At 42.3% G+C, this 12,471-nt stretch overlaps 1 pseudogene across 1 annotated transcript; it reads left to right on the top strand.

The window, feature by feature from the left end:
• The first annotated feature begins 10,732 nt into the window (after nucleotides 1-10,732).
• On the top strand, nucleotides 10,733-12,127 carry LOC111530758 (annotated as a pseudogene). The gene has a single exon (XR_002727974.2). The product of XR_002727974.2 is annotated as a polyadenylate-binding protein 1 pseudogene (transcript).
• The last annotated feature ends 344 nt before the right edge of the window (nucleotides 12,128-12,471 follow it).

Here is a 12,471-nt window from a genome sequence, read left to right on the forward strand (position 1 = left end):
CAGGGGCTGGACTTGAGGCCATCAGCATCAGCAGGGCTGCACATCACCAACCGCTTCATTTGGGATCAGGACAGAAAGTGTTCTGATGTGGGTTTGTGCTGATTTACCTAGCTCCACAGCTAAACATCAGAAGTGGGAAGCTGGGCACAGTGGCTCACGCCTGTAATCGCAGCACTTTGGGAGGCTGAGACAGGCAGATCACCTGAGGTCAGGAGTTTGAGACCAACCTGGCCAATATGGTGAAAACCCATCTCTACTAAAAATACAAAAATTAGGCAGGTATGGTGGTGCACACCTGTCTTCCCAACTGCTTGGGAGGCTGAGGCAGGAGAATCGCTTGAACCCGGGAGACTGAGGTTGCAGTGAGCCAAGATTGTGCCACTGCACTCCTGCCTGGGTGACACAGCGAGACCTCATGAAAGAAAGAAGAAAGAAAGAAAGAAAGAAAGGAAGGAAGGAAGGAAGGAAGGAAGGAAGGAAGGAAGGAAGGAAGAAGTAGGCACATCACAAGTATTGGTGTTTATGTCTGGGACGACACCTACATTGACTTTATGCAAAACATGGAGTCCTTAGATATCCAGACACCTCTCCACGTCAATCGAAAAAGCACAGAAATATAGGACATCAGCAGTAGCACAGTGAGATATTCTCTCTTTTTACAGCCACCTCCACAGCTGGTGGACATCCCTTTCTTTGTAGATTTTGAAGGGAAAGAAGAAGGTGGGGCAGCCAATCCCAGAGAAACCACTGTCTCCTTAAGTCAGGCCTGAAAATAATCAGAGGGAAGAATCCAGACAGGAGTAAGGGGTGTTAAGGCAGGGCTGGCTGATGGCTCATAAGGATACCGGGTTGGCAGCATCCTATAGGACACAGAGGAAAGAGTCATACTGCCTGGAGTCAGGTTTCAAATAGATATCATGGAATAGGGCTAAGAAGTCCTGGAAATGACAGCCTCTTCGGGTAGAAAGGGAAGAGATCACATTTACTGATTACCTACATGACAATAACAACTGTTATTAATTGAGAACATATGCCAGGCTCTATGCAAAAACCATCCCCTTTATCTGCATAATAAGCATGTAAAAGGTACTACTTAAGTTTGCTAAGGCTGCCATAACAAAACACCACAGACCGGGTGTCGTAAACAACAGATGTGTGCTTTCTCACAGTTTTGGAGACAGGAAGTCCACGACCAGGGTGCTGGCAGGATTGGTTTTTTTCTCTCCTCTCTCCTTGGCCTCTCTCCTTGGCTTGTAAATGGCTGCCCTTTTTCTGCCTCTTCACTTCGTGGGATCAAATGCACTGTGAACATGCATCCCTGATTTTGCTTGTGTGTCCAAATTTCCTCTTCTTATAAGGACAGCAGTCAGATTGGATTAGGGCCCAACCTAACGGCCTCACTGCAACTTAATACACCTCTGTAAAAGGCCCTATCTCCAACTGCAGTCATTCTGAGGTACAGGGACTAAGGCTTCAATATATGAATTTTGGAGGGACGCAATTCACCCCTAGCAGGTACTGTGATTCTCTTTTTGCTGATAAGCGTTTTAAGGTCTGTGGTGTGTAAATGCGAGTAAATGGTGAAGGCAGGATTTGAATTCAGGTCTACTGTCTCCACCAAGTGACACTGCCTCTAAAAGCTGATGAGTAGTACAAAGAAATGAAGCTAGGAGTGACGTACATATCAGTATTTATAAGCTACCGACATGTCTAGGTTTTGGTATGCGGTTTACTTGGAAGCCAGCTTTGAAATGCATACTAAGTGTGAGTCCTGCAGTTGTGAATTAATTTACGTTTTATTCCTTTGTTACTATAGAAAATTTCTTTAAGCAACAGAAAAATCTGTAAGCCACCCCTGCACGGGCACATATCCACCCTGGCTAATTATTTTAGACATTGTTCAAATCTATGAGCTTAATTAACAGTGTGCACGGCCTATCCAAAACATGAGCCCAGCATCTCTCACAGTTTGTAATCCATCTGGTTCTCCAGGTCCACGTGCCAGATTTGGGTACGGCTGCCGTCCACACCATCACCTCTCCTTCTGCATGAGGTGGGAGGAGGGGTCGTGGTGGGTAATGAATCAATAACGCTCAGCCAATTCCCTGGACTCCGTTGACATGCATGGCCAGTTTTCTCTCGTGATTAATTACACTTGCCTTTGCAAGAAGATTAATTCACTTTTCTAGAGAGCTTTTCTGATTTTCTGCTATTAAAAAGCCAATCTCAACAATCCCTCTAGCTCAGACGGAATGATGTCCGGTTCAGCGTGGGTGATAAAAATTGTCAAAATTCATGGCTTAAAAGAGAGTGCGGTTACAAACAGAAGGAAGAATGTATGTGGTGGTGGGGAGGGTTGCGTGTGCATGTGTATGTAGATTCATGTAATACGCATATACATGAGCAGAAGTAAAATCTCACACAATTATGATTTTTCTCATTAAGGTGACTATATGTCCCTTTTTTTCATGGTTGCCACCTATTTCAAAAGCCTACCAAATTAAATGTACAAGCAAATCAGATACTGCACATTTTAGATAATAATACAGTCAAAAAGAGGAACAGATAATTGGAGACATATTCACAATTAGATATAACTCTCTTCAAACAAAGAACGACCCCCAGTTAATTAATGTTTGTCAGGCACTTTAAAATCATATAATTCAACATTCTAGACATTCCCACCTAAAGACAGGAAGACAAAGGTGGTGGGGAAGCAGCTTAGGCTGGTTCTGGGTCTTGTCTTGCTCAGTTATTCATCAGATTTACCAAAGAGGGAGGGGAAAAACCATGCACACAAAGTAGCTGGAACTAAATTTCCTTAAAAGCTATTGCTCCGTCTCTTCCTCTCATTTTTCTTTATGAGTGAATGGGGAATAATTCTTCTGAGAAGCATTTCACAGGAGCACAAACATCAATTCTTAATTATTAATAACACGATTTGTTATTTATCAAACATCAACAGTGCATTAGATGTTGTACAAAACACAAATAGCTTCAAATCTTAAATCAAGTTGGTTCACTTGGAAATGTGGGTCTTCAGCTGTTTTTCTCTCTCTGCTTTTGCTTTCTTGGATAGGTTCTTGGGCAGTGAGCTGGATAATGAGGTGGTGCCCGCCTTGGAGGGAAGCATCTTCCTGGTACTTAGGCTTTATCACCCACCACTCAGGTAAGAGCAGATCACTTACCAGAGACTGAAAGACTCCAAGCTAAGGAGTGGACACTGAAGGATGTGACATCCAGTAGTCTCCAGACTCAGCTGACCATGTTCCATCTTAGTAAAATATTTGAGTAGGCACCCTGTTATTTTTATATATCCACTTATAAGTTATGTACACACACTATGGTACTGACACACTACGAGCATTATAACACATGCACAATAATTTAAAAGATCACGTGAAGATAAAATGTTTTAAAACAATTTTTGTTTTATTGTATATTATACAAAGAATTTTTGCTCTCACTAAAAAGCTGCCACCACTGATAACATTTCTTTACTGAGAATAATCCACTTGAATATGCTTCATTACAAAAAAATAAAATCTTGGTTTAGTTCCTTGTGATAGAGGAATCTGAAAGTTTGGTGCAGCCTTAATGGCTGTCATTGCTGAGAAAGATGCTTCTCGAAAATATGTTGATCCAAATGTAGGAAAGATGCATTGTTGGCTGGGATTACTAAATCATGAAACTTATTTTTACTTGCATCCACCAATTATAAGAAAGTTCTTTTTTTAAGTTTGCTAGTGAATTTCATTTTTTCCTGCTCTATCATTTGTTCTTGCCAGCAAATTAAAACTTAATGTATTTTTGTATGTTTAATAAATGAATCCTTCAAAATATCCTGAAACTCTTCATTTTAAAATTGATTTTAAAATTTTATTACTAAGTTTTCTAAGTTTACAATGTTCTGATTGTTAAAGATTACACTTACACAGCTTTGGCAACAAAAATAACATTAACGATGCAAACATTTTCAGCCATTATTTTCAAAATGCTTTTATCATAGCACAGGTCTTTGGTTTTCTTTTTTCAAAAAGCAACTGATTTCTCACCTTAGAGATGTAAATTAGTTTGTTTGACTGAGAAAGACTCTTCCTTTAAACCCCACTCTCACTGACTGACTGAGTGATCTTGGGGAAGTCACTTTTTGCCTTTCTGAGCCTTGGTTTCCTCATCTGTAAAATGGAGTTAATGGTCCCTACTTTTCAAGGCTGTGTCATGAGTCAATGACTTAACCCACTTAAAGCAGAACATGCCTGGTTCATGTATTTAAATGGGACCAGTAATTGTGTTTATTTGTTCAAAACTGTCTAAGAAGTCTACTACCATCTGCCACTTGTCACAGGAGGACAACGTACTTGCATGATTGCAAACGTCTTTTTGTAAAAAAAAAAAAAAAAAACGCACAACTTTAAGTTAGACTATGCTTTATTTCACCCCTAGATAAGCCACAAACCTCTTTGTGACACAACAATTGTCATGTTTATTTCCCATTTCATTTAAGCTAGTGTAAAGATAATACTAGTAGCAATTCTGCAATTTAAGATACATTTCTTTAACAGGGCACAGTTAACCTACAGGTGTTTGGAAACATGTGAATGTAAACGAACCAAGGAAGGTCCTGCTGCAGCCTTCCTTGTTGGAAGACTTCTACTCTTGCTTCAGTGTCCTGTGTGACCTCTCAGATGTGGCACAAGACTGCCTGATTCACCAGACAACAAATGTTAGTAGGCCTACTTTCTTTTTTTTTTTTTTTTTACCCTTATATAGAATGTAAATATCAAGGGGATTTCATGTACCTTGTGTCCTCCACTGTGGAGTCCACTGCTCTGGTCTAGTGGTTTCCTAACGAAGATTCTCTAGATACTACCAGAGCTACTAAATCAGACTCCTTGGGTGAGGTCTGCTTCTCCATTAGCTCCCAGCCTGCTGGCGTCTGACAACTTGATGACACTAACCTCCCTACGTGGGCAGCTCCTTTACAGCAGCCTTGATGGTGTTCATCTTCTTGAACATTTCTGATGATGAAGAGCTTATTACCCTCCAGTGTGGTCCAGCTCATTTTTGGACTCCTGTAATTGTAAGAAAACACGTTCTTCTGCCTCCCTGTAGCTCTACCCACTGGTGTAAGTATATTGCTCTCTGGTGTTAAACAGAAAATGATTCACCATCTCCTCCCCTGTTCTCCCTCTCTCCTCCCTAGACCCTTAAATCAATTCCCAATTGACTTGGTTTTTAGACTATTTCTCCCATCCCGATTCCCCTCCCCTGGCTGGTCTCCTACTTGGAAATATTGCCCAATATCCTGTGTGTCATCAGGCCAGGGCAGAGCACTGTGGGTATGTGGCCTCCTCTGATTGCTGCTGCAATGGGACTGTTAATGTCAAAGAGATTCATCATCATCAGCTGAGATTTGCCTGCTGTCTCCAATTGGGTGCTACCTATAGATGCAGCACATACATTCATGAATGGCAGAAATATTTTGCATAATTGAGTTGAAGGATTGTTGAAGGATTGTTCAAACTCTCTTCAAGATATTCCCTCTGTGGCTCAATTTTGCATAATTGAGTTGAAGGATGTTCAAACTCTCTTCAAGATATTCCCTCTGTGGCTACATGTGCATAATATGGTGCAATGTAGTACTACATGTGCATAATGTGGCTACATGTGCATAATATGGTGCAATGTAGTAATATGGTGCATAAACTGGTTCATGGTGCAAAGTCCTAAAGATATGATATTCTAAATTTTGTGTTTCTATCTTCATCTTGTTTCTTACCATTAAAACTATGGCATCAGGCTGGGTGCGTGGCTCATACCTGTAATCCCAGCACTTTGGGAGGCCGAGCCAGGGAGATCACTTGAGATCAGGAGCTCAAGACCAGCCTGGCCAACATGGTGAAATCCCATGTCTACTAAAAATACAAAAATTAGGCAGGTGCGGTGGCTGGCGTCTGTAATCCCAGCTACTCGGGAGGCTGAGGCAGGAAAATTGCTTAAACTCGGGAGGCGGAAGTTGCAATGAGCCAAGACCGCGCCACTGCACTCCAGCCTGGGCAACAGAGCGAGACCCCATCTCAAAAGAAAAAATGGCATCAGGACAAACACTGAACCTAGGATCACGTCAGTTGGCACCATGTAGGCCCACCTCTACTGTGTGACTTTCAGCAGGACACTTACTCTTTTTGTACCTCTCAACTCTCAATAAATAAAATGAGAATATCAGTGCCTACCCTCCTGACCTCAGAAAGTTTTAGCAAGAATTAAGTGAGTTATAAATTGTGAAAAATTTTTACAATGGCTTTTAAAAATAGAATGCAGATATTACTACCATTGTTATTACTATGTAAGCTGTAGGCACTTAATAAATATTAATGGAGAAATGAAACAGATAAATGATAGAGAAAGGACTGAACAATGACAAGAAGGAAGATCAGAGTAAGATAAGACACAACATCAATTCAAGCTCTTGGCACCTTAAGCCATTGTCTGTTGCTGATGGCAACACAGAAAGAATCACAGTACTTTAAGTCCAAGACAGTGTTTAAAATTTAAAGAATTCAGGGCTTACTTTCTGGCAAGGGATCATCTCACCCACGATTTCTAAAGTTCCATGCAGTTAATGAGGCATCTAGTAGCACCTGTTCAGAATCTACCCAGGAAGAAATGTAATGGGGAAGAGGCAGAAGCTAAGAGGCAAGGCTCACGTTCATCAATGCACATTGCTAGTCTTCAGAGGACAGCCAAATATTTAACTGCCGGCAGCAAATCCCATTTGACTGTTTAAGTAAGAGGTAATGATTAATATCAAGCTAAAAGTATGTGCCTTTCTACATTTTATTATATAAAATACACTAATGGCATATACATGAAATAAAATTGCATTTTCAACAAGTTTTTCATTCTCCCATGAACTAAGCATCACAGGATATTTGTTCCTATGCATTTAGTCATCCCTCCATTTATTCAAACAAACATCTCTTAAGTGAATATTATGTGCTCGGCTTTGTCCCAGGTATAGCACGACTAAAAGAAGAAGAACCTTGCAGTCGGGCATAGGACACACACACACATACAGAGAGAGAGAGATTTAAATGCACTATGATGTGATTGAACACAGACAGATGACTCAGGCTGCAGAGGGCCTTACAGGTGATCTTTGAGCAGCAGATCAGTCAGGACTCAGTTGTAGATCAGAGAAAACATTGTAGCAAGTTTAAGTAGAACAGGATTTAATGCAGGAAATCAGGTGCTAACAAAATCTTTGAAAGGTCAGGAAAAGAGGTCTCTGCAAAACCTGGAGAAATATATCCTAGAACAGTACTGCAGAACCGGACTCCCAAGTGGAGCTGCCTTCTCTGCCATATTCAGGAAGCTTGGAAATCAAAAGGCTGACACTGCAACCATTGGCTCCAGGAATATAGCTCATTTGCAGTTTTCATGGATACAATTGTTGGCTCCTGTTAGACCCTTGCTGGGGGGAAAAATAAAGGCTAACAGATCACACAGCTCTTGCCATTTAACTCAATTCTGATTTTAAGTCTTGTGCTAATGCATCTGACTAAAAGAGCCCTAAACCATATTTGGAACCTCTGCAGTACAGAAACCCCAAGAAGAGGGTTTGAATAGCTACCAGTGAGCCTGTTTAGCTCACCCAGCTCAGCAGAAAATGTAAAGATGAAACAACATTAGGGTGGAGAAGGGGAAAGGACTGAAGCTAAGAGGAATAGCATGTGCATGATACTAACCAGTATTGGACCTATGCCCTTGATGAGCCACAAACTCAACCACGTAGAGCACTCGAAATGTCAAAATCTTTTTGGTCATCCTTGTTACTGACATTGTAATACTAACATCAAATCCATATGAGTGCTCTGGTACAGTAAATATGAACTCAGAGTCAAGAGACAGCAATGCAATGCTCTTCCCAGCTCTGACAGTGACAACGTCCCTCGGGAGGTCACTTAACATGTCTCGCTTCATTTTTCCTATTTGTAAGGTAGAAGGAGTTTCCATGATTCTCTTCTAACAGGAAGTAATAAGAAACAGAAACATCAAAACTCTTATCTTGGTGTGAGTGGTTATACACATACTAGACATCCTCTTTAATGGAGGAAGGCGGGACAGTTACAGTGTGTGCAGACTCGCTTTTGACTAGTAAAATCCTTTCCTAATAGTACAGTATTGCAGTTTTGTTAGGATAATGTTAGAACAGTGGCCACTCAATAAATGCTCATTGGCATGAGATTAAAATGTAATAATTCTGGAATTCAGTTTTCTTTGGAAATGTAGAACTCTTCCCAGCTCTCCTCTCACGACTTGAAGAAACCTGTCATAGAACAGTGCATGTTGACTGGCAAGGTAAATAAGTGAGAGAGCCAGAGCTCTGCATTGTTTGCTGGGCCTTGTGCTCAGCCAACGTGAAGGCTTGGCAAGCAGAGTTGTCTTCCATTTCACAGTTTTCATGAATATGTAATTCATCTACTCACAATAGACGTATTTAATGCAGTTTGGAAAGCCACATGTTATTTCCTTGCTCTAATGGCCTCTTCTGCCCCTTTTTAGAAACAGAGAGGCTTAGCAGCTGTTGAAGGTCAAGCTACCACTGGGTTACTGAGTTACAGCACACAGCAATGGTGGAGACCACGTGGCGTATAAACTAACTGCAGGAGTACAGGCGGTATGCCGTGGCGAACTATCTTTAAACACCTCTCCCTTCCCAAGACCAAGAGGAAAGAGGAGTCCAAGCAAGCTATGAGAGATAATACACAATCAGATAAGCTTTTAAGACAGGCACTGGGCAGAGAAAATATGACACATGTAGTAAGGATTCCATTTAGTTAGATTTTTTCCTTCATCATCTGCATTTATGTGAGAATCAGTGATGATCAGAAAAGAATAGCGCAAAACCGAAAAGCCACAAATAACCCTAGAATAAGAGCTGGTGGCAAAGAAACTGTGTCTTCAAAGTGACCATCTACCTCACGATAGCAGAAGGAAACAGTAAGTCTGAGGTTTGGGCCTTCCTCAGATCCAGATGGAGACAGCTAGTAACACATGTCTCTGCTGTTTCTCCATTTCCTCATTTTTGTATACATACACACACACACACACACACACACACACATGCTTGGGAAGAAAGAGAGAAGAATTTCACAGAAATGCTCTATGCCTTAACCAATTAACAATTACAAAATAAGAAATATGACTATATGATAATTGAATTGCCACCAGCAGTACAAGAGGACAAAGCCAGTTTCATTGCACTTACGTGTTTCTTAGATTAACTTTCTTTTATTCCACCAAACTAATGCCTTACTCCTGTCTTGTCTCTTTGACTAATGAGAATAACTGATCCCCACCTGCTAACATTCAGACCTGTCAAAGTATTGGTATCCTTCAGTCTCCCTGCTTTTTCCACTCTTGGAAGCTACTAAGAAAGTAGCTACCACTCTTGATTTTATAAAGAACCTTCTTAAATGTATTACCATTTCAAGAGATTTCTTCTGAATCCTGGCCAACTCTGACTTGCTCTTATTAAAAAATGGAAATGTTTAAAATGTAAGAATGCTTTATATCTGCAAGGTAATGAGCAACAATGTGGCTAGTTCAAGCTGAGATTTTATCCCCCTCTGTTTTAATCTTTCTTACGTGTGGTAACCATTTAGAGTTTACACAGAGCTTTGAACAGACGGTCTTGGGCTTGGGGTATGGTAAAAGCCAGGGTGCCATAGAAGACTGGCACTTTTTGTACTGGCAGAATAACTGTCTTTAAAGGGTTATTGTGAGTAATCGGGGCAGAGCAGGAATTATGGAAAAGAACCAACCATATACAGAACTAGAGAGCCTGGCACATGGCATAGGCCTTGGGTCAGAGGGAACTTCAGAGCCCACTCCTCTAGCATTCTCTGTGTCATCTCAGGACTGCTGAGACATGAGGGCCTCTATTGAGGATACCTTCCCTCAGCATGCAAGATTCAAGCGGACATGACTTGGTTTAAACAAGAAACCAGCTGGTTCTCAGAGGCTTAAGAGGATGACTGTGAGGGTCACCAAGACGACTCATCTTTTCTCAGCAGCCAAAGAACACAAATTTCCCTGACATAATTCAGGAGAATGGATGGGTTAGCCAATTCCTTCAGGGGTAAAGTAGAGCACCATCCAGCCATTCTCACCAACAATCCATGCAGGACTCACAAAGCGGGAGAAGACCCTAAAGGTTTCTTGCCTAAGAATTGTATTGTGCTTCTCCCCGGCGGTTAGTGCTGAGAGTGCGGAGTGTGTGCTCCGGGCTCGGAACACACATTTATTATTAAAAAATCCTAAAAAAATCTTCTAAAAACCCCCCAAAAAATTTACAAAAAAATCCGCGTCTCCCCCGCCGGAGACTTTTATTTTTTTTTCTTCCTCTTTTATACAATAACCCGGTGAAGCAGCAGAGACCGACCCGCCCGCCCGCGGCCCCGCAGCAGCTCCAAGAAGGAACCAAGCGACCGAGGCCTTCCCACTGCCCGGACCCGACACCGCCACCCTCCCTCCCCGCCGGCAGCCAGCAGCCAGCGGAAGTGGATCGACCCCGTTCTCCAGTAGTTTTCAATTCCGGTTGATTTTTGTCCCTCTGCGCTTGCTCCCACTCCCCTCCCCCTGGCTCCGCCCCCCGCCCCTGCACTTGCTCTCCTCCTCTCACGGAAAGGTCGCTGCCTGTGGCCCTGCGGGCAGCGGTGCCGAGATGAACCCCAGCGCCCCCAGCTACCCCATGGCCTCACTCTACGTGGGGGACCTCCACCCGGACATGACCGAGGCAATGCTCTAGGAGAAGTTCAGCCCGGCCGGGCCCATCCTCTCCATCCGGGTCTGCAGGGACATGATCGCCTATGTGAACTTCCAGCAGCCAGCGGACACGCGTGCTTTGGACACCATGAATTTTGATGTTATAAAGGGCAAACCAGTACGCATCATGTGGTCTCAGCGTGATCCATCACTTCGCAAAAGTGGAGTAGGCAACACATTCATTAAAAATCTGGACAAATCCATTGATAATAAAGCACTGTATGATACATTTTCTGCTTTTGGTAACATCCTTTCATGTAAGGTGGTTTGTGATGAAAATGGTTCCAAAGGCTATGGATTTGTACACTTTGAGACGCAGGAAGCAGCTGAACGAGCTATTGAAAAAATGAATGGAATGCTCCTAAATGATTGCAAAGTATTTGTTGGACGATTTAAGTCTCGTAAAGAACGAGAAGCCGAACTTGGAGCTAAGGCAAAAGAATTCACCAATGTTTACATCAAGAATTTTGAAGACATGGATGATGAGCGCCTTAAGGATCTCTTTGGCAAGTTTGGGCCTGCCTTAAGTGTGAAATTAATGACTGATGAAAGTGGAAAATCCAAAGGATTTGGATTTGTAAGCTTTGAAAGGCATGAAGATGCACAGAAAGCTGTGGATGAGATGAATGGAAAGGAGCTCAATGGAAAACAAATTTACGTTGGTCGAGCTCAGAAAAAGGTGGAACGGCAGACAGAACTTAAGCGCAAATTTGAATAGATGAAGCAAGATAGGATCACCAGATACCAGGGTGTTCATCTTTATGTGAAAAATCTTGATGATGGTATTGATGATGAACGTCTCCGGAAAGAGTTTTCTCCATTTGGTACAATCACTAGTGCAAAGGTTATGATGGAGGGTGGTCGCAGCAAAGGGTTTGGTTTTGTATGTTTCTCCTCCCCAGAAGAAGCCACTAAAGCAGTTACAGAAATGAACGGTAGAATTGTGGCCACAAAGCCATTGTATGTAGCTTTAGCTCAGCGCAAAGAAGAGCGCCAGGCTCACCTCACTAACCAGTATATGCAGAGAATGGCAAGTGTACGAGCTGTGCCCAACCCTGTAATCAACCCTTACCAGCCAGCACCTCCTTCAGGTTACTTCATGGCAGCTATCCCACAGACTCAGAACCGTGCTGCATACTATCCTCCTAGCCAAATTGCTCAACTAAGACCAAGTCCTCACTGGACTGCTCAGGGTGCCAGACCTCATCCATTCCAAAATATGCCCGGAGCTATCCGCCCAGCTGCTCCTAGACCGCCATTTAGTACTATGAGACCACATATCCAGCCAAACTAAGTTTCATCAGTGAAGGAGAAATAAAATCCTTTACAGATAAGCAAATGCTTAGAGATTTTGTCACCACCAGGCCTGCCTTACAAGAGACCCTGAAGGAAGCCCTAAACATGGAAAGGAACAACCAGTACCAGCCATTGCAAAAACATGCCAAAATGTAAAGACCATCGTGGCTAGGAAGAAACTGCATCAACTAACGAGCAAAATAACCAGTTAATATCATAATGGCAGGATCAAGTTCACACATAACAATATTAACCTTAAATGTTAATGGACTAAATGCTCCAATTAAAAGACACAGACTGGCAAACTGGATAAAGAGTCAAGACCCATCAGTCTGCTGTCTT

This window comes from Piliocolobus tephrosceles, chromosome 4 (genome assembly GCF_002776525.5).
Source record: "Piliocolobus tephrosceles isolate RC106 chromosome 4, ASM277652v3, whole genome shotgun sequence".
NCBI classification, from domain to species: domain Eukaryota; kingdom Metazoa; phylum Chordata; class Mammalia; order Primates; family Cercopithecidae; genus Piliocolobus; species Piliocolobus tephrosceles.